The following is a 23,495-nucleotide window of genomic DNA, read 5'->3' as shown; positions in this document are numbered from 1 at the left end:
TACAGTAATGTGTGTCTACTTAGTACCATTAAACTGCACTCTTAAAAATGGTTCAAACGGTAAATTTTATGTTAGGTATCATACCTAACACAAGGATTAAAAGATTAAAAAAAAAAATCAGCATTTATGTAACCAGTAGCCACCTGCTGCCAGTACCCCAAGGAAATCTCTGGTCTCTAAATTCCCTTTAGGTGGGGTGAGGTTGCTGCTGGAAGGCTCTCTGTCCAAGGAGGACTGGAGCAGAAAATGTACAGGGTTGAATGGAGGTGACAGTCAAACAGTTATCTGGAAGAAACGGGGACGACAGAGGCCACAGAGAGGAGGAGAGATTCAGGGGGACTTTAAAACTTTACTCCTGACCTTGACTACCCCAGAGTTGAGCCACTCAACCAAAACTTTGTTCTTCCAATGGTTCCCATTCCACCAGTCTTGTTCTCTTAAACTCCTCAGCTGTTTTTCCCAGTGTGCAGCCTCAGACGGGCACTGATGGCAAACTGTCAGCCTCAAATTTCGCCCGGGTTTTTCTAATTCTTTAACCTCTGGGGTCTTTGCTGTTGATTAAAGGCTTGCATTGAAAGAATGCTTGCGCCGCCTGGACCACATCTTGAGAAGACAGTCCATCAGTGTTCATGTCTCAGCACCGAGATCATAAATCATCCAGAGAGGAACTGGGGCTGTATCCTGGCCAGCGATCGATGGTGCTAATGGCTTCTGGTCCATTAGGGAGGGAAGGGGGTTAGCCTGGGCAAGGCAGCAGCAAATTGCTTATCAGCCCCGCCAAGCAAAGATGCTGGGAATGTTGTTTGTTGTCCCCTGAGCACTCAGGGCAGGACATAGCAAAAAGAAAAAACTTCTCTCTGGGTCATTTGACCCCTCTGTCCTATGCCAGATTCCTTGCCCTTCCTAATCCTAAGGAGACAACTACTCACAGAAAATCAGCCCATGAAGCAGCTTTCTTGCCTGTTCCTTTAGCAGAACTGTTTAAACCACTGTCCTACCAAGACTGCAGGTCACTCCAGTGAATTATCTTTACAGAGCCCTTTCCATGGACCCCTTTGAGCCTCGGACCCCAGAAGCAGCATAGTGCAAGAAACAGCCTATGCTGAACCGCACGGGAAGTCGTCCCAGTGTGGTCCAGGATAGCAGCTCTTAGGAATCCCAGTAAGGATGTCTTACTCTGGAAAACAAGCTTGATGGTTAGTAAAAATGGCTATTTTCTCCTTGTTACTGAGCACCATGAGAAAATAAGGCATCTCTGGACCTCCTCGGTGCATTGTTTTGTTAACGATGTTCCAACACCTTACAGTTACGTCAGTTTCACTCCCGAGCACTTCGTGTTATCCACGCACCAAGATCCTATTTACCAAGCCATAGTCACTTAGCTGGTCTTCTAGCAGCTGGGGTTTATGCAAATCTTCATCTGTAGTGCTATCAAAACCCAAGATCCCCAAAGCAAATGAGGGCAATGGCTGGAATTTCTCTATCCTCTGGGGAAAACCTTTGGGGAACAATAACAGAATAAAATAGGAAAGGGGCTGGATTCTATTTGCATCGTAAAGTCAATAGTTGAACAAAGCCCCGATTTCCCATTTTGATGTGCTCCTGGGTCTGAATCATGCTGGCACATGCCCCATCTGTCAGGTATAATGATGGCACTTTGAATGGTCTGATTGTAGCCCCAGGATTAAAGCCCAGCTGAGTAATGTGGTGTTGAGTTAAGACATGCCCACTATAAAGAGACTGTTCTTCTCCTTCACAACCAAAGCGTAGACAGAGTTCTTTCTGTTCATGACGTGTCCTGTCTTCAGATCTGCTGCTAAAAGGGAAACAAGCCCTTCTTCTGTTTGTTCTTTAATAGCCTCGTCTCCGACCTTCCCATCTTCAGATACTCAGCATTAAAGTGACTTCATTGAAATTTGCCATAAATATTGCAAATAGTTTGTTCTGTTCTTTTTTTTTTTTTTCTCAAAATGGTCACGATTATGAGTAGGGTAATAGAACAACAACACCCCTCCTAAAACCAACTGAAAATATTTCAAACAGCTTTCTCAGTCTTCCGTCCCAGGGTCTGTCACCCCTCCTATCTGAAATGGAAAGCAGAATTTTTAAGACTTTGAACTCCATGATTCAGACATACCTGGAGTCATATCCCAGCTCTGGAAATTACCATGGGGTGTGGCAATTATAAAACATGTCATCAAAATTTTTTTTTTTTTTAATTTATTTGACAGAGATCACAAGTAGGCAGAGAGGCAGGCAGAGAGAGAGGAAGGAAAGCAGGCTCCCCGCTGAGCAGAGAGCCCGATGTGGGGCTCGATTCCAGGACCCCGGGATCATGACCCGAGCCGAAAGCAGAGGCTTTAACCCACTGAGCCACCCAGGCGCCCCCATGTCATCAAAATTTTAACACACTTCCCATGAAGAGTTGAGGTCAATATCTCCAACTCTTGAATCTAGGCTCTGTGACTGCTCAACCGATAAAATGCAACAGAAGTAATGGTGACAGTTTCTAGACCCAGGCCCCAGGAAACCAGCAGATTCTGCTTCCTGCCTCTTGGGATGCCCCTTCTCCTTTGTGGAACTCAGTCACCATGACATGAAGAAGGAGAACAGCCCATGGAGGAGCTCATGAAGCGAGGACCCAAGTTCTCAGGACCTCAGATTCAGCTGAGCGGTCAGCCCGTAGCCTGTCCTGTGACAAAGCCATCTTGGAAGTGGTCATCTATCCCCAAGCTTCCACATTCATATACAGGTTTTTGTGTAGACCTTTGTTTTCATTTCTCTTGGGTATAGACCAAGTACTAGAATTGGGATGTTATATGGGAACTCTATATTTGAGCATTTGAGAAACTGCCAACCTTTTTTTTACATCAGCTGCATTATTTCACGTTCCCACTAGCAAGGCTGGAGGGTTCTAATACTCCATATCTTTGCCAATAATTTTTATTATCAGTCTTGGTGATTGCAGCTATCTTAGTGTGTGTGAAGTGTATCTCATGTCATTTTGAGCCGCACTTCCCTGATGGCTAATGGTGTTGAACATCTTTTCATGTGCTTCTTGGTCATCTGCAGATCTTATTTGGAGAATGTCTACTCTGATCCTCCACCTGTTTTTAAATTGGGTTATATGTTTGTTTGTTTGTTTGTTTGTTTCACTTCTCTTGATGGTGTCTTTGAGCCACTAAAGTTTTTATTTTGATAAAGTTCAATTTGTCAGTGTTTTCTTTGGTTACTTACACTTTTAGGTGTTCTATCTAAGAAACCATTACCTAATCCAAATCACAAAGATTTACACCTATTTTTTTTTCTCTTTAAGGGTGTTATAGTTTTAGATTAGGGTTTTTTTTTTTTTAACCCATTTGGGGTTAATTTCTGTATATGGTGTTTGGTAGATCATCTAATTTCATTCTTTTACAAGTGGCTATTCGGTTATCCAAGAATAACATATTGAAAAAGCTCTTCTTTTCCTCATGGCCTTGGAACCCATTGAAAATCAATTAACTGCAAATGTATCTATTCCATTGACCTATATGTCTGTCTGCATGCTAGTAACACACTGTCTCGATTCCTGTAGATTTAAAACCAGTTTTTGTTTCCAGAAATGAGTTCTCTAATTTTGTTCTTCTTTTTCAAGAATGTTTTGGCTCTTCTAAGTCTCCTGTGTTTCCATATGAATTTTAGGATCCTCTTGTGAATGTCTGCAAAGAACCCAGCTAGAATTTTGATGGGGATGTCAGTGAATGACTTTGCCATGAATCACTGCAGGGAACGCTGACATCTTGACAACATCTTGAGTCTACTGATCCTCCAACACGAGATATCTTCTCATTTATTCGGATCTTCCTTAATTTCTTTCAACGATGTTTTATAGTTTTCTGAGTAGACATTTTGTTTTGTTAAATTCATTCCCAAGTCTTTTATTCTTTTTTGATGTAAAAAGAGCAGTTCTCGCTCTTTGACTGTATTGGGAAGCCCTTCCCTGCTAAGAGTTTTATCTTACATAAGTATTTCAGTTACCTGGGAGTTTCAGACTTCTCTGGCTAAGTGTTAGCTCTTTGGCAATTAATTCAACTAGAAATAAACTCCATGATAAAGATCTTCTCCTGCCCTGGTCTGGTAGGTTTTAAATAAATTCTAGTAAGTTCTAAAGACTTCCAAGGGACTTATCTTTTATTTCAGAAAATGTTTTTTGAGCACTGCCACCTTCCATCTGCTCCTCTTGGGGGGCTGCTTTGTGCTTGTTCAGTGCTAACCTGATCCTTTCTTTGTGAAGCTGCAGCCGAGGAGACCTCAGGACTCACCATGGCCAATAAAGAACCCAAGGAATAAGTCAGGACTGAGAACTACAATCATAGTAACTTGAAGGTAGGGGGCAGGATGGTTCTGTAGTGCTCTTTAGGATTAAAAGAGGCATACGCCACTTAGTAAACTGATGAAAACCTATTGTGCATGGCAAGGTTTGTCAATGAGGCAGATCAGATTCTGATTTGATGGGCAACCAATCCACGAAACAGACAGACCTGCATGGTTGGAAGTGGATGAGGAAGATAACAATTGATGTGTTCCAGCAGGAGGTGGGAGGTATCTACTAAAAAGGGAATCTGCTACTTCATTCCAGAACTCTGTTCCTCCAGACTAAGAAGAAAGACATTCTCAGTTAGCAAACTGCAATTTGGTTCTACCATATCCTCACTAGGATCATATTGTGTAATATAATTTTCTCTAGTCTTCCATTTCCCCCCTCTTGATTTTTTTGTTGTATGTGAAGTATTTGGAGCATGTGCAGAAGCATACTGGCTTTTGTTGTTGTTGTTTAATAAATGGCCAATGATGTGTTTTGATCAACATCAGATGGAGAGAGAATGGAGAAAAATACTGCTTCTGTGGAAATAGCCCCTTTCTCCATTCGTGGCACACTCACTCAGCTCTTATCTTTGTATTCCAGTAAGTTATTTTGCTTTCAGTCTTTAATACACACAAAAAAGAACAACATAAAAATTCTTCTACATTGTTTAATTGGAGAATTTTAATGTTTTTTTTACTTATCATTGTAAAACCAAGGATAATTTTACAACTTTTTTGTATGTAGCTGTTATATGTAGGGCAAACTAACTTTCAGTAGAGATAAATTATTCTAAAAGAAACGGTAGCCTCCGGGATCGCTTCCCTTCAAGTCATGCATGCATCTTATTGTTTGGATAAACTTCTTGTTAAAAAAAAAAAAAAGGAAAATGCTTTCTTATTTCTGTATCTCAGCTCAAATGTAATTAACAAGAAAATGGAATGTGGTTCCCTATGTGTCTTCTGAGACTGGTGCTAAATAACCTTGTGTTAAAGAAAACTAAGGCAGAAATCTTTCCCCAGATGCTTTCCTTGCCAGAGATTCTGCTCTTTGGGCTATTTCCGTATGCCCTTTCAGCAACAAGATGTTCGGCAGAAGCATATGTGAATTTCAAGTTTCTCTTTGTTGGGAATAATTAGGGAAAGCATGAAATGGAGTTCAGAAATAGAAAAGAGAGATGATACAAAAGAAGAGAAGTAGGAATTCTGCCAAGAAGCCTTGAGAGGAATGAAGGGAGCAAGAGAAAGTCTGTACCTGGACTAGCTCCTGCTCAGCAAAGTTAGCCTGCCCCCCCTTAGGACCCCTGCACCCAGGAGGGCGCGGACTGTCTGCGACGTCGGTCATCAAAACCAGAATGGGACCGAAGTGGGCTTCATACTCTCTTTAATGAAAAGTTTCAAATACACAGAATAAAAAAGAATATGTATTTTGTCATAATGAACAAATATAATGAACATCCATGTTCCTGTCATCCCAAATTCAACAGTCGTCAACTCATGACCAAATTCGTCTCTGCTCTGAACTTAGTCCCCCAACCACACCCCTGATTATTTGGAAGCAAATCCCAGACATTATATTATTCCATCCATAAATCTTTCATTATGAGTGGTTATATTCTTGCATGTATATATCCATTATCACACCTTTGAAAATGAACGATAGTTTTTCTTAACATTATGCACTATTCAACCAGCGTTCAAATTTCCCCATTATCTCATAAGTTTTTCTTTAAAGTTTATTTGAATCAGGATCCCTATAAAGTCCCTATGTTGCAGTTGGTAGGTGTTTCTCTAAAAGTCTTTGAAGATCCTAGCACAGGGAGGAATGTTTCTTAGCTTGTGAATAGCCTGCAACAGTGTAAGATAAATGTATCATTGTCCTGTGGAAACTATAGGGTAAGCAAAGTCTTAACCACTTTTAACAACCAAACACAAATCACAGTGAGTATAAATTTCACCTATCATAGACTCAGAAGGGTAAAAATGGAACTTCATTTTACTAATTATTATTATTTTATTTATTATTGAAATATAGTATAGTTGACAATGTTATATTAGTTTGAGGTGTGCGACACAGTGATCTGATAATTCTGCACGTTTCTTAGTGCTCACTCTTTAAATGTCACCCTACAATTAATTACAATTTTATTGGCTATATTCACTAGGCTGTACTTTTCATCTCCATGACTTATTTATTTCGTAACTGGAAGTTTGTGCCTCTTACTCCCCTTAGTCTGTTTGACCCACTGCCCACTCCCTCACCAGAGCAACCACCAATTTGTTCTCTGTATGAAGAATCTGTTTGGTTTTTTGTTTGTTTCTTCATTTGTTCTGTTTTTTGTTGTTGTTGTTGTTTTGTTTTACATGTAAATAAAATCGTATGATATTTGTCTTTCTCTCTCTGACTTATTTCACTCAGCCTAATACCTGCTAGGCTGATTTGAATGTTGCCCGTCAACAACATTCATGTTGTTGCAAATGGCAAGAACTTATGCTTTTTTATGGGTGAATAATATTCAATTATGTATATACCACACCTTCTTTATCCCTTTATCAGTGGACACTTGCGTGGTTACCATATCTTGGTTGTTGTAAACAATGCTGCAATAACCATAGGGGTGCATATAGCTTTCAAGTTAGTATTCTCCTTCTCTTTGGATAGATAGCCAGTAGTGACGTTATTAGATCATATCGTATTTCTAATTTCTTGAGTAACCTCCATGCTGTTTTCCACAATGGCTGCCCCAACTTATATTCCTACCAGTAAGGCACAAGGATTCCCTTTCTCCACATCCTCACCAACACTTCTTACCTATTGCCTTTTTGATACTAGCCTTTCTGAGAGGGGTAAGGTGATATCCTGGTTTTGATTCGCATTTCCCTGATGATGAGTGATGCTGAACATCTTTTCATGTGTCTGTTGGCCGTCTGGATGTCTTCTTGGGAAAATGTCTATTCAGGTCCTCTGCCCATTTTTAAATCAGATTATTTGTTCTTTTGGTCTTAAATTGCATAAATTCTATATATATTTTGGTTATTAACCCCTTATCAGATATATCATTTGCAAACGATCAACCCATTCTGTAGGTTGCCTTTGTGTTTTGTTGATGATTTCCTTTGCTGTGCTAAAGCTTTTATTTTGGTGTAGTTCCACTAGTTTAATTTTACTTTTGTTCCGTTTGCTTCAGAAGAGAGATCCATAAATACATGTTGCTAAGGCTAATGTCCAAGAGACTACCGCTGATGTTTTCTTTTAGTTTTCTGGTTTTAGATCTCACACTAATTTTTAACTTGAGTCCTTACTCTGTCTCTTTTTGCAAACTTGATCTAGTCTCAGATAAATTTAATCAGACCCAGTGAGGTTTTGTTTTCTTTGTTTTGTTTTTCCAAAGTCCATTAAGACCTCCTGGTCCCCTTTTTCTTGGGTGCAGGTCTAGTCACATTCAGAGGACCTCCCCACTTTTTCCCAGGAGATGATGCTATCAAATTGGACCCACTTAAGTGCAGTTTGGTGTAATGGGGAGGAGCTTATCCTGAGACCCTCCCATTGCATTGTCCCCCTGTATTAGCTTTCTACTGCTGCATAAATAACAAAGTGCCACAAACTTAGTGGTTTAAGGCAATGCTCACTTGTTAGCTCACAGTTCTACATGTTAGAAGTTATGCATGGCATGGCTGGTTCCCCCACTCAAAGTAAGGCCAAAATCAAGGTACTGGCAAAGTTCTTGTCTGGAGGCTCTAGGGAAAATTCACTTCCAAGCTCATTCTTGTCGTTGGCAGAATTCAAGTCCTTGTGGTTATGGGACCAAGATCCAGGCTTCTGTGCCGGCTCTTAGCTGAGAGGGGCTCTCAGCTGAGAGGGGCTCTCAGCTTCTAGACATCATCCCTGTCCTTTCCAGAGATGTTTCTCCATCTTCAAGCCAGCAAGAGCACACCAATCCTTCATAGGCTTTGAATTTCTGACTTCCTCTTCTGTAACCAGATGGAAAAAACTCTCTGCTTTTAAAGGGCTCATGTGATTAGATACCATGTTTGCCTTCAGAGACTCTCCCTATCTTGACGCCAACTGATCCGGAAACTTAATTTTATCTGCAAAACGTCCACACAGCAGTTCTGAGACTGGTGTTTGAAGACATGTGTCCACCAGGGGCTAGGAATGGAGAGCAGCAATCTCAGAACTCTGCCTACCACAACTTCCATGGTGAATTTCCATGAACCACAGCTGGGTCAACAACTGTGCATATCATACCTTCTGATACTGGATCTCCCAGTCCTGCCGTGAGCCCTGGGCAGTTCCTTGGGACAGGCTCTTTCTCCCTATTCTAGCTAATTTCCAGAAGTGAGGAAGGCAGGAGTAGGGGCTGGAAGAGAAGCTGACCCCCAGTGCATTGGAAACTGCAGCTTGAGCCCATCCCATAGAGAGCTGGGACAGTCCTTCAGAGCCCAAACCAAAACAAGAAGGCGGGCTTGTGTATGCCCCACATCAGCCTGTCACTGACCAGGAGCCACCTCCTGGGGACGGGAATGAGGCGTAAGCTCAGGGGAGACAGTCTTCTGTGGCAGAGGGCAGTCTCCAGGGAGGGACCCATCGGTGGATGAGGCAGTTGTTTCCAGGTGCTAGAAGACCAGTCCTGGTTCCAAAAGTGAGACCCCCAGCTACCCTACGAGAACATCCACTCCATCCAACTTTTCTTCTTTCCACTTGTTCTACATCAGACCTTTTGAATTTATAAGTCAAAAACTTGGACGCGTTTGGTATCTGTCTTTGCTGTGCCTGAGCTAATAAAATGGTTTCATATTTTATGAATCATTCTGCCAAGGGGAAAGAGATAAACAGGTGTCCTCTGCTTTGCAAAAATCACATTATGGGTGCCTGGGTGGCTCAGTCCATTAAGCATCTGCCTTTAGCTCAGGTCGTGATACCAGGGTTCTGGGATCGAGTCCTGCACTGGGCTCCTTGCTCAGTGGGGTGCCTGCTTCTCCCTTCCCTGCTCCCCCTGCTTGTGTGCGCTTTCTCTCTCTCACTCACTCTATCAAATAAGTAAATAAAATCTTTTTTAAAATTTCACATTATGCCACTTGGCTTTTACAAAAGATCTACATTAGTACCTGTTTCGCTAACTAAAAGAAACCCAAAGAGATTTTTTTGCTCTTACCCAAAAAGACAAAAAGCAAAAATAGCATTCAGCATTTGTTTTGCAACGAGCCCAGCCAGTACAGAGGCAGCGCAAATGCCAAGCAGCAAGACCGGCCCCGCCCAGCTCCTTCCCCAGGAGCTACACTCAGCATCTCAGCATCCCGCATCATAGCTATGAACGGTCCATGAGCATGTGCTTTACCTACATTTATCTGCTGCACTCCTTAGCAAGATGTGTCCTAAAGAATCAGAAAAGCCCAAGAGAGGTCTAGAAACATTCAAATTTTTCTCTGTGTAAATTAATGGTAATTGCTTCTTTGCTCTATACCATTTTGACTTTGGAAATGTTTCATAGGAACATTTTACTTTCAGACTGCTGGATGAAATCTGTGTTCAAATGTATAATATCCGTTATTGCTAATTTTATGCATAATAACATTTTATTGATTTTTATATTTGTGAATATACTATTTTACTGGGGTTTTTTTTCCCCTTATGTCAATAAAACCTTAAATCAGCTCCAATCCTTTCTGGACAGAATGAGAAATGAAATATGAAATGTTTGTTTATGGGTTCTCATGGGTTCACTTTACAACCTGGGTTCTGAGGTCTAACTCAGTTTTTCCCATGAAAACTGTAGGCTAAATGCTTTGCTCCCATGTGTCCCCTCATCAGTCACAGGCTTTTTGAAGCCTGTCTCCCCCTCTATCTCCAGCACACAGTGTTCCACAGATGATGGATCTGACCTTCTTCTGATATAAATAAATACATAAATAAGACTCTCATAGTTTTCTATTGAAGAACACATCCCATGCCTTTAAACCCTGATGGATACAAAAATTAAATAAGATGGAAAAATGGGATAGGGCAGGCATTTGGACACCTTTATTGGGAACTCTGGAAGCTCCTGCTGTTAACTCAGGCTACAGAAACAGGCTATGAAATTCATGCACTGTTCATAGACAAGCTCACAAACCTACATTTTTACCTGTAGGAGCCACAAGCATGTGGGGTTGCTTGGGGTCCAGTGTGCATGTCCTTTCGGGCATCCAGGAACAAAGACCAGTATTCGGGTGACCTCCAGAAGTCACTCATGCCCTGGAGCCAGGGGTCTTGCTGAGTCAGTGGTCTTGGAAAATACTCATGATGACCCCACCCAGTCACTCCTCAGATGTTATCCCAGGGCTGAAACACTCCAAACAAATCATGAACTCCTTGACCTTTACAAGGAGGCCATTCATTATCTGTTCTGTAAGGTGTGTGTAAGGGAGGAACTGTAAGTCCTAGCCAGAATAAAGTCAGCAGAAAAGCAGTCTTTCATGGAGTCCTTTCAGTTTTTTTTGTCTCAGTACCACTTCTAGAAATCGATTGTATGGATACACTTGTTCATGTATGAAAATATTTATGTACAAAATTATCTATCTATCTATATAGTGCTGTTTGTTTTGTTTTGTTTTTTATTTGACACAGAGATAGAGATCACAAGTAGGCAGAGCAGCAGGCAGAGGGAGAGGGAGAAGCAGGCTCCCCGATGAGTGGGGAGCCTGATGTGGGACTTGATCCCAGGACTCTGGGATCATGACCTGAGCCGAAGACAGTTACTTAACCAACTGAGCCACCCAGGCGCCCCTATCTATAGTGCTGTTTTTAATAGCAAAATATTAGAAATAATCTAAGTGTTCATCAGTGGGAAAGTGGTCAGATAAATTATGCTAAATCTGTCCAATAAAAAGAATCCATATACTTATACTGTAAAATGAAACAGGAAGCTTTAACGTACTTCTTTACCATAAAGTAAGCGAAGAGGAAGGCGCAGCAAAGTGGGCATTGTGTGCTAACAGGTTTGTGAAAGGAGGGGGAGTGTTGGTTTGCAACCTCCGTAAGGAACACCACACCTGGATGGTTAAAACAGAAACTTTTTTCACAGTTCTGGAAGCTAGAAATTTGAGATCAAAGTATTGGCAGGACTGTTTTTTTTCTGAACCTGTCTCCTTGGCTTGTAGCTCTCCCTCGGTCTTCACATGGTCTTCCCTCTGTGTGTGTCTGGGTCCTATTTCCTCTTCCTATAAGGACAACCTTCGTTGAGAATTAGGGACCACCCACAGGACCTTGTTTTAGCCTAATCACCTCTTTAAAGGCCTAATCTACAAATAGAGTCTCATTCTGGGGTACAAATGAAATGTGGGTGGGGGTGGGGAGACAATTCAGGGGAGAAAAGAAAGATAGAGATACATGCTTGTATATGCATAAAATACCTATGGAGTACACACAAGAAAGGAAATCAATATTATTTGTCTCCAAGGAAGGGCCTGGGATGGCTATGGGGTTGGGAAGCAGGGGGATGTTTCATGTTATTCCCTCTAGAACCTTCTGAATTTTGTATTATTGCTTTTGCTATGTATCAGAAGAATATACAAATTTTATTAAATCAAGAAGCTGAGTTGGCATTTAGGACTTCAGACTATATCTGGCATGTAACAGGAAGACTGTTTCTGTGCTGATGAAGTAACTAGTCCTTACATTCTTCAAGGACAATAATTGCCTGCCTGGCACTTCCATAATGGAAATAAAGCTACTGTAAGCCAATGTTGTCACAAGATGAATGCTTCCTATTTCAAAAGGAAGCATCTGAACATTTATCTATTTTCAATTTTTTGTGACAACAGCATTTTCCCATGGCTAACTTCAATGTACAGGCTAATGCGTTTGTAGCTGACAACTCTTTTACAAATTGTGTGTGTATAACATAATGATGTATGTTCATGTAGGCTAAGATATGTGTAATTGAACAACATTTTTATGTTAGCCATAGTTGAAATAATATGTCCTGTAGTGTTGTAAGATAGGGAAATAAAGCTCTGTTTTAATAAATCTCAGTGTTAAGAATAAATTTCCTGACATTGAGAAGCTGAAAAGATCTAGAGTATAGACAATAGGACTGGTAATACTACACCCCAGGATATTTTGAGGGGTAATCATAGTAAGTAGTACAGTGGTGCAATTGTTCAGTGTTATATATTTGCCAAGTGTTTTTGGGCATTGTTCACTTAATGCCTTCCTACTACTCTTTGAAGCCTAGATTTTCAGTCCGATCTTACAGATGAAAAATGTGAAGCAGTTTTAGCAAGAAAATGGTCAGCATCAATCCTGAGTCTTTGAGCAATTCAAAGGCTGTTTATTATATGTATTTAGAAATATCGCCAATTTTTTACAGAAATTGGTACAACCTCAATTTGGACAATGGATCTCCCCAAGTGCCAAGAAAATGTCATTCAGAGATCAAAGCATGATGTAGAAAGCACACAAGTAAAAACAAAATCTATACAATGCGTGGTCACTTATTTATTGAGTGATTATTAGTGATAATTATGGCGTGCAAAGTATTTTCACATACCTTGTCTCATTTTATTCTTACCATGGGAAATGTGTAAGACAGTTCTTATCACAAATCCTCGAAGAAACATTATATTAATATTAAAAGGTCTTTAATAATATGAAGCCTGTCTTATTTTCTGTGTATGCTCCTGAATGCTCCAATACATTCCCACAGATGACTCTACATCCTTACAGACCACAAAACCCAAGTATGTGATGGACTCTAATGACAGAGCAGTAACTGAACATGAAACACTTTTCTTAGCCCAAAGAATTTTAAATATTAAACAATCAACACTATAAAGCGTTGCAAGGCAGGTCTAGCCTCTCTCCAAGGTCCTGAGGAGGGTCCTTGCCCACAGTCACTGCGTGTCATAATGGACTGATTTGCATTTGAGAATATGCATTCCTTAGCCTCTGTTAGCAGTTTAAAGATCTGACTGCAATTGTGACAGCAGGAATTCGCTTGAGTTGCCGATGGACTAACCAGCTCAGTCATGGCCCTGGTTGACTACGGACCCAGCTGACATGATTAGGAGCAGAAGGACCACCCAACTAAGTAGGCAGGATCGAGAAAGATAACAAAACAATTGTTTTAAGCCACTGAGTTGGAGCGGAGGTGGTGGGGAGCATTGTTAGCCAGCAAAACATAACTGAGACACTGACCCAGACAAATTCCATCAGAAATGACACTGCCTATGTCCATTTATTTGGTAAATTCTGATTATCTACTCAGAGGTAACCATCTCCCCTACCACCTCCAGTCTCCTGTGCTCTTCCTAGCAAACACTGCACCACCATCTACAGGGTGCCCAGCCCAGCAGCCCCACAGATGGGGAGAGGAGAGTAGTGCCCGCTCAGAATCCACTTACTGAATGAGTGAATAAATGAATATATGCAGTTCCACAGACTGCTGTGTGCTCCCACATTCCATTCCCCCGGCTGCCTCTTTTATCCCTAACGCTATGCATCACTCATAACTGATTAGCCAAACTCTTGATTTTCAAGACTAAGCTGGAAGTCACCTTTTCTAAAGCATGCTTCAGCTACCCGCACCCCCATCCCAGTATTAAGGCCCTTTCTTAAGCCCATCCTTAGAGAAGGATGAAGAAAAGAGCCCAGATAAGGAGTTGAACTTCAAATTACTGTTTTAAACTGAGAGGGCTGGGAGAGGTGGAGGGACATTCTTAAGTGTGTGTTACAATCAGCGGGAATCTCATCCAGTACTAGAAGAGCTCAGTCACAGATGAGAGAGTAACATTGGTTTTGTACATCTGATATAGTGGGTAAATTTCGACTCCAACTACACACAGCCAGCCCGGGTGACCTTGGCCAGGTGGTTAACCTCTCCATTAAAGTGAGGATAACACACCCACTCTGTAGCCACGTGGTGAGGACGAAAGGACCTAAGACCTTCTAGGAATGGTGCTAGAACAGGAGTCAGCCCTGTAAATGGGACAGGTGCCACCTTGCCCTCTGGGATAACACCACTAAATTCCCACACCTGATTGTCTGCCCTCTGCTGCTATCTGGGCATCCAGCTCACTAGTCCCTGGGCAACTCAAAGACAAGAACTCTCTTACTCACTTACGTGTGCTTGGCACTGAGCACAGCGCTGGGCATGTTTGTTGAATGAAGTTATCCTGAAAGATAACGATAAGCAGGCTTAAACCTGGGGCCTCCAGAAGGACTAGCAGGCAGCTGAGAGGATAAGGCTCCAGGGACCCATGTTGGCTCCCTGCCTTCTGGAGCCTGCCTCCGTCCCTGGGGAGTGAGGCCGGACCACTCCTATGAGGCCGGGGACTGCCGACGGAAACTAGGAGTCTGGTGCTGAGGGTCACGCCAGTCAAGCCACTTCTGTTCACAAAGACTGTCAGATGTTAATGGCATGAGGACGCTGGCCATCTGCCCTTGGAACCCGAACAGCTGCCAGGCAGAGAGAGACGTACCGTCTATTTACCAAGAGCCTGAAGGGGAAGCGTAAGGTCTAAGAAATGAGTGAGTAAAGAGCTGGGCAGGAAGGGGCGACGGGGATGAGCTTGACTGATGAGAATAACTAATGAAACTGTGCGTTTACTTTAGCTGGGCAGTACGCCCAGACCGTCTCTGCAGTATCTCCTCCAATCTCAACAGCAACCCTCCAAAGAAGGTATTCTTAATCCTAATTTACAATTGCACAAACGATAGTCACAGAGTTCAGATAATTTTCCCAGGGACACAGCGAGGGGTGGGCAGTCTGAGCCCCCGGTGGGGGGACACCCCACAATCTCACATACGTCTCCCACAGCCCTGGGACATCCCCAGCTGGGGCCTAATCGCGCATCTCATCTTTCTAACTAGACCAGAAATTGCAACATCTCTTTGTAACTTCCCTTCCACTGTACCTGTGCAAACAACTCTCATGCGATTAGGCTATAGAGGGAGGGGGGTGCCGGACCCCAGGCCCAGCTCTGTAGCTCTCTGACCTGAGTGTGCCTTTCTGCCAAGTGCGATTAGTTGACCCCTAAGAGACTCCAGCTCCAACAGTCTACGATTCAGAACTGCCGGCCAAATGATCGCCTTCACAGGACCATACCCAGCCTATGCAGAGTTTATCTGTTTAAAAAGGTCACACTAGGGGTGCCTGGGTGCCTCAGTGGGTTAAGCCTCTGCCTTCGGCTCAGGTCATGAGTCGGCTCAGAGTCCTGGGATCGAGCCACGCGTCATCGGGCTCTCTGCTCAGCGGGGAGCCTGCTTCCCCCCTCTCTCTCTGCCTGCCTCTCTGCCTACTTGTGATCTCTCTCTCTCTCTCTCTGTCAAATAAATAAATAAAATATTTTTTAAATTTTTTTAAATAAATAAATAAAAAGTTCAGGCTAGAAATGTGTCCTTAGAACTATGTATGCAGGATAAATGGCAGAGTCTGGTGCTGGCAGAAAAATACGAAAATAAACATGGATGCATCAAGTTCATTAACCTTGAAGCTGGCTATGACCATCACAAAAACTCAGCAAGGAGGGAGCCAGCAGTCTAACTGGCAGAGCCCGAAACCGAGATTCACATGGAGGACAGGTGCACCGTGAAAGTGTGTCCCTTGTTAGCGGTCTCTCCTTCTGATGGCTGAGCCTCCACACAGAATTCTCGGGATATCTCTTCACTAAGCAGCCCTCATCAATGGTGTCAGCTCTATCCGTTTCATGCACACTCTAGTCCACGGGGCAACATAATATGGGGGAGATTTATTAAGGGAATAAAACATCCAAAACCGGGGCGCCTGGGTGGCTCCGTGGGTTAAAGCCTCTGCCTTTGGCTCAGGTCATGATCCCAGGGTCCTGGGATCGAGCCCCGCATCGGGCTCTCTGCTCTGCAGGGAGCCTGCTTCCTCCTCTCTCTCTCTCTCTCTCTCTCTCTCTGCCTGCCTCTCTGCCTACTTGTGATCTCTGTCTGTCAAATGGATAAATAAAATCTTAAAAAAAAAAATCCAAAACCTACAGATCTCATGACAAGGAAACCATAGCCTCAGCCAAGTTTAGCACACATCTCTCCTGAGCGTGTCACGTATCCTCTGAGATTCAAGTGCCTGGTAGAGAAGTGATCTCCGAAGCAGCTGGCTCTCTTTGTAGCGCCTGGGGCCCCTGTGGACATCAGCACACAATATTGGTGCTCAAATCAATGTCTTTAACACCTCGCTCCAAAATGAACGAGACCCTAAGGAAAATAAGCAACCCAATTTCTACCTGACAATCTACTTTACACTCTGGAGCGAATCAGACTTCCCGGCCAAATTCTTAGATTTTTAGCAGAGCAACAAAAGTTTGGGAGACTTCGCAGCTTCTCAAGAACCCGTGGAGGGGCGCCTGGGTGGCTCAGTGGGTTAAAGCCTCTGCCTTCGGCTCAGGTCATGATCCCAGGATCCTGGGATTGAGCCCCACATCGGGCTCTCTGCTCGGCAGGGGGCCTGCTTCCTCCTCTCTCTCTGCCTGCCTCTCTGTCTACTTGTGATCTTTGTCTGTCAAATAAATAAATAAAATCTTAAAAAAAAGAACCCGTGGAAATGACACGGCCACCTAGAAGTAGATGGTGAATATGAAGGATGTCTTGGTAACTCAAAGATCTGGGTGCCAGGCCTCCTCCTCTCCTCCTGACAGGTTAACAACCTGCTTGAACCAAGGCCAGTTCTCCCGCATCATCGCCCAGGCGCTGCGGGCCGTCGGGGAGTTCTGAGCCCCTGGCAACACCTGTCTGGTGAGCTGGGCTGGTGTGCCAGCTGCTCTCTTGTCCCTCCTGCTGAGCACAGGGGACAGGCTTCCCCACCCCCATGCCTTCCAATCCACATCCTCCTTCCCACACCCCAACACACACACACACACACACACACACACACACACACACACGCTACTGTGGGGTGACAAATGAGCAATCAATTTAATTTCACTGCACTCAACAAGGACACGCACCAGATGGAAGGCCACAGAAAGTGCTGAGCGCCTTGGAAGGGGAGGGATGGGCTGTTTGGGGGGCTGTCACCATAACAACAGGAAAAGCACTGCTGAAGTTTCTATTCTGGGGCAGCCACTAATTGCTATGAATGTTTCATTCGGCCCTGTGATCCGCCGTCCCCAAAGCAGCCTGTTACACCAGATGGCTTGTTTTCTTCTCTCTAGAAAGTTAGCCAAAGACCACAATTATGTTTGGTTGTTTTATTCTTTTTTAAAACACTGATGGGCTTAAGAAAGCTTTGTTTTTACATTGTATTCTTGGAGTTCAGATACTTCAAGATTCTCTCCAAACAAACAGCGATCTGTGGGAAAGGCCCAGGAGCATTAACTAATTCAGTGTTCGAACTTGTTTGGGGTGGGGTGCAGAGGCCACTTCGGCACCTAAACGACTAGAAATACTTACTACACTTAATAAGTCTCTCTTTTGACCCCGCTGACAAGTAGACCAATTATGAGATTATTTTTCAAAGTTAGGCTTTCCCCATTTATACTTTAAAAATTTTGCTAAGATTCATCCCAGAAAGGCTTAGAGTTGACATGAGGCCACCCTTCAAACCAATACAGGACTGGATGCGTTGGATCCCATTCTGAGAGCAAGCATGAGGCCAAGTTCATTGAAGGTTCATTGAACCAAGTTCATTGAAGGCCAACTTCAATCTATTTTTGAAGACCTATTGACATGAACTGTGTTCCATAAAGGTTTGAGGCTGCTGACCAAAAAAAAAAGAAAAGAAAAGAAAAAAGAAAAAAAAACTTATGATGTTTAGAGACTAGTAAATATTTAAGGGAACAGAGCTCAGAAAAACAGTGGGCATGAAAATAGTAAAACCAGAAGGGGAGTAGCACAAAGAAACACATGCCATCTTGCTCTACATACCTGGTACAGGGAAAAAATGCTATTGCAAGATAGTGATTTCTTCCAAAAGTTAAAGCAAACCAGACATTCACAAGAAGCACAACTTCTCCTGATACCGAGACCAGAGGGAGATGCATCCCTCATCTCCTCATGAAGAGGCACTATTGAAGAAGAAATTATTCCAGGCACTTGTTAGAGAATGGCCAGGCAGACTTTGTTCAGGGAACTCTAGTGAGAGATGTAAGGACACTGTAGTGGGGGGTTGTAGTTCAGGGAGAGGTTGGGCTCAACTCCAAGTACAAGGGAAAGGGAGGATTGATAGGCAAGGAGCAGGGTGGGGGCAGGGGGACAGAGTCAGTGGATGGAAATTATGAGAGGAAACATCAGGGATAAGGGGCGGGGGATTCTGGCTGAACAGGCCAGGTTGATCAGCCATCACTGGGGAGACATTGTGCGAGAGGAACCTGTCAGTTAGGAAGGGTGATCAGATATCAAAGGGAGGGGCTTCTTCCTAGACGTATGTGGACTCATGTGGATTTGTCAGACTTACAGGGATTCTTGCTAAAACTGGATATTATGGAGACAAACACAGAAGCCCAAAAAGTTGAGGTCTGGCTGAGAAATAGCTCAGAGGAGTCTGATCAGTTTGTCAAGGAGGGAATGTCTGTGGAAGCTCATGACGGCCCTTCTCTCGGAGTGGTCCCTCTGCAGGTTACGCATGTCTCAGAAAGTACCTCAGAGCTAGCTCTTATCTGAGGCAGCCAAGACTCTCCGACTCAAGAGCCTGGCCCTTAGATCTTCTGATAGGAACCACCGTCCACACCGGGGTCTGTCTTGTCTCCACAGGTCAGTAGTTCTGAATAGGGGAGGGGCAGAGAATCACTGCCTCACAGAGTCAGGACCAAGGGAGTGTCATTTTAAAAGCATATTCTTTATCATCATATATTCTAATTAAAGTCAGCAAAAAATATTGTTAAGATAGGAATAAAAGAAATGAGTCGACAATAACCTTCTAGGCTCCAGAAATACCCAGAAGACAGTAATTCTCAATCAGGGGGGCATGATAGCATCTTCAGGATATGCGAAAGTTCTCTGTTAATCACAAGGGTGGGAAGTCAAAAGCAATGAGATCGACTGTTGATTAGATAATTTAGCAGAGGAAGTACAGCACATCGAACAGAAGCTACGCTTTTCAACGCTAGACAGTGCTCTGGCAAGTGCTCCGTTGAATCTTGCAGGCGTATGCCCTCTAAAATTCAGAGGGAATTGCAAGGGAGCTTGAATGGCCGAGACGGTCTTGAAAAAGAAGAACAACATTGAAGGACTCACACCTCCTGATTTGAAAACTTACTGCAAAGCTATAGTAATCTAAAATAGGTGTGGCACCAGGCGTAAGGACATATAGACCATATAGACCAAAGGAATAGAACAGAGAGCCCAGAAATAAACCTTTGCATTTAGGGCCAAATGATTTTGACAAGGGTGCTATCATAACTCATTCCTACCTCCGACGGTTATTATGAACGCTGTATAAAAGGAGGTCCACAATAAGAACATAGCCTTCTATATAGAGAAGCTGCCCTCGGGGGTATGAGACCACATCGTCGTTCTGCCTGTGAACTGAATGCTCCCAAGACAGAGAGAAAGAATCTGGGCATCCCTACCTACCTCCCCTCAGGCAGGATGCACAGCTGCGGGCCGTGATGGAGGCCAGTGAATGAGTGAATGAGCAAGTGAGTGAACATAGGACTGTTAAAGTGACCTATTGTCCAAGGGGTCATCCTCAGGTAAGAACAGCTCTGCAGCAATCTATACTTTCAAAGCCATCCCGATCAAAATACCAATGGCATTTTCTAAAGTGCTGGAACAAACAATCCTAAAATTTGTATGGAAGCAGAAAAGACCCCAAATCACCAAGGAAATATTGAAAAAGGAAAACAAAGCTGGGGACATCACGTTGCCTGACTTCAAGCTATACTACAAAGATGTGATCACCAAGACAGCATGGTACTGGCACAAAAACAGACACATAGACCAGTGGAACAGAATAGAGAGTCCAGATATGGATTCTCAACTCTATGGTCAAATAATCTTCAACAAATAATATCCAATGGGAAAAAAAAAAACAGTTTCTTCAATAAGAAGGTAATAGTCTCTTCAATAAGAATGGTGATGGGAGAATTGGGCAGCTACATACAGAAGAATGAAACTCTGGATCATTCTCTACACTATACACAAAGATAAACTAAAAATGGATGAAAGACCTCAATGTAAGACAGGAATCCATCAAAATCCTAGAGGAAAACATAGGCAGTAACCACTTCGACATCAGCCACAGCAACTTCTTTCAAGACATGTCTCCAAAGGCAAGGGAAACAAAAGCAAAAATGAACTTTGGGACTTCATCAAGATAAAAAGCTTCAGCATAGCAAAGGAAACAGTCAACAAAACAAAGAGGCAACCCACGGAATGGGAGAAGATATTCGCAAATGACACTACAGACAAAGGGCTGATATCCAAGATCTATAAAGAACTTCTCAAACTCAATACCCAAAAAACAAATAAGTCAAAAAACAGGCAGAAGACATGGATAGACACTTCTCAAAAGAAGACAAACAAATGGCTAACAGACACATGAAAAAATGTTCATCATCATTAGCCATCAGGGAAATTCAAATCAAAACCAGTTAGAAGGGGAAAAAATTGACAAGGCAAGAAACAACAAATGTTGGAGGGGGTGTGGAGAAAAGGGAACCCTCTTTACACTATTAGTGGGAATACAAGCTGGTGCAGCCACTTTGGAAAACAGTGTGGAGTTTCCTCAAAAAGTTAAAAATAGAGGGGCGCCTGGGTGGCTCAGTGGGTTAAAACCTCTGCCTTCGGCTCAGGTCATGATCCCAGGGTCCTGGGATCGAGCCCCACATCAGGCTCTCTGCTCAGTGGGGACCCTGCTTCCTCCTCTCTCTCTGCCTGCCTCTCTGCCTACTTGTGCTCTCTGTCAAATAAATGAATAAAATCTTTAAAAAAATTTTTTTAAAAAGTTAAAAATAGAGCTACCCTATGACCCAGCATTTGCACTATCGGTGTTTACCCCAAAGATACAGATGTAGTGAAAAGAAGGGCCATCCATACCCCAATGTTCATTGCAGCAATGTCCACAATCGCCAAACTGTGGAAAGAGCCAAGATGTCCTTCAACAGACGAATGGATAAAGAAGATGTGGTCCATATATACAGTAGAATATTACTCAACCCTCAGAAAGGTTGAATACCCAACTTTTGCATCAACATGGATAGGACTGGAGGAGATTATGCTGAGTGAAATAAATCAAGCAGAGAAAGTCAATTATCATATAGTTTCACTTATTTGTGGAACATAAAGAATAGCATGGAGGACATTAGGAGAAGGAAGGGGAAAATGAAGATGGGGAAATCAGAGGGGGAGACAAGCCATGAGGGACTATGGACTCCGAGAAACAAACTGAGGGTTTTAGAGGAGAGGGGAGTGGGGGGATGGGTGAGCCCGGTGGTAGGTATTAAGGAGGGCACTTTTGCATGGAGCACTGGGTGTTATACGTAAACAATGGATCATGGAACACTGCATCAAAAATTAATTATGTACTATATGATGACTAACATTACAGGAAAAAAAAAAAAAAAAAAACCAGCTCCGTAACCCATCACCAACCTCAGGCATGGGGTCTCTAACTCCACAGAATCCCAAAGCAAACTTACCCCTCTCTCGATAGCTGGTGGGCTCCCCCAGCCAGCTCTTCAGGATCTCAGGGCACTGAAACCTTCCTGAAACCAAGCCTTTTACGAGGGAAAAAAAAAAAAACAACCAACCTCTTGGCCTCTTGACTTCCGTTTTGGATTTCAGCACTGTTTGTTTTTCCCAAAGTTCTCATGACCTTTCATCATTTCTGAAATGTGATATTCCAGGCAGATTTCCTCGTCTCTCTCTTACAGTTTAGGAAAACATCGAGAGAATATCTGTCAGTTTAATAGTGGTAAGACGCATAGTCTTGTTTATTCACTGTAAACCAGTTGTTCACAGTTTGGGGGAGGGGGAGCAAATAGGGGAGGTTTGCCCCCTCGGGGACATTTAACAATGTCAGGAGATAGTTTCAGCTGCCCTGACTCGGGGTGGGGGAGTGCATGCGTGTCTGGTGGGTAGAGGCCAAGGGCTCTGCTGAACATCCTATGAACGGTGTAGGAGAGCCCCTTAGCAAGGAATGACCCAGCTCAAAATGTCAATACTGCCGAGGTTGAGAACCCCGACCGTAAACTAGAACGATAGAAGAAAAATAGTTGCCGTTAAAAGATTATTTTCAAAAAGGAGAAAATCATGACTCTCATTCAGATTTTTAAAAAAGATTTTATTTATCTCATGAGGGAGGCAAATCTTATAGCTGGTTCAAAAGAGTATCTGAAGAACAAATTTATAGATCAGGTATATTGATAGTAATATGCAAACTGAAGGACACTTTGATGGCTGAGTCAGCTAAGCTTCTGCCTTCGCTCAGGTCATGATCCCAGGGTCCTAGGATCAAGTCCCCCATCAGGCTCCTTGCTCTGCGGGGAGCCTGCTTCTCCCTGTCTGATGCTCCCCCTGCTTGTGCTCTCTATCTCTCTGACAAATAAAGAAAATAAAAATCTTCAAAAAATATGCAAGTTGAGGCAACCAGTTTTCCCACGGTGGGTGGGGGGGGGTAAGTTAAGCCTTCTAGGCAGGACATGATTTGCATCTCTATCCGTCACTGTCACTGCACAGAATATTGCCGAATAGCTCTCTGGGAACCAGGATCACCTGAAAGTGTGCTGTAGACAAAGTGTGCTGTAGCCAGACACGGGTGCTTGTCAGAATTAAATGTTTGCTAGGTCAAGGTCAGTTTTAGAGTCATTTGGGGATTACGAACCAATCTAAAAAAAAGTTTCAGCATGAGAGCCCTGAAGTCTGTTCTCATCCATCTGACAAACCCACACCCCCAAACTGGGCCTGGGTCCTTAAGACCCTAAAATCCACAGCTGCACTATTTCACTTGCCGAAGGGTTGGTCCAAGTCAGTGATGCGGGGGAAGGGCAGTTTCTTTAAAAGCTGTGGGTGTGGGAGTTCTGTCTGCCCCATCATCAAGACAGGGCCATCTCTGGTTATTTAGAGTGGAGGTCCTCGAGCTTCAGGGTACTTACGAATCACCAAAAACACCAGGTGCTCTGCTGAGGTAGGTCTGGGCTGGAGTTTGACACTGGGCATTTCCAACAAGCTCCAAGGTTAAGCCAGAACTGCTCCTTTATGGACACACTTGGAG

General features: G+C 43.3%; 1 pseudogene; it reads left to right on the top strand.

The window, feature by feature from the left end:
- Positions 1-4,302: 4,302 nt before the first annotated feature.
- On the top strand, positions 4,303-4,592 carry LOC111142653 (annotated as a pseudogene).
- Positions 4,593-23,495: the final 18,903 nt, after the last annotated feature.

This window comes from Enhydra lutris, unplaced genomic scaffold (genome assembly GCF_002288905.1).
Source record: "Enhydra lutris kenyoni isolate GAN:26980312 unplaced genomic scaffold, ASM228890v2 scaffoldscaffold8, whole genome shotgun sequence".
In the NCBI taxonomy this organism is placed as follows: Eukaryota; Metazoa; Chordata; class Mammalia; order Carnivora; family Mustelidae; genus Enhydra; species Enhydra lutris.
The sequence above is the reverse complement of the archived record's forward strand: the minus strand, read 5'-3'. Positions and strand labels throughout refer to the sequence as shown.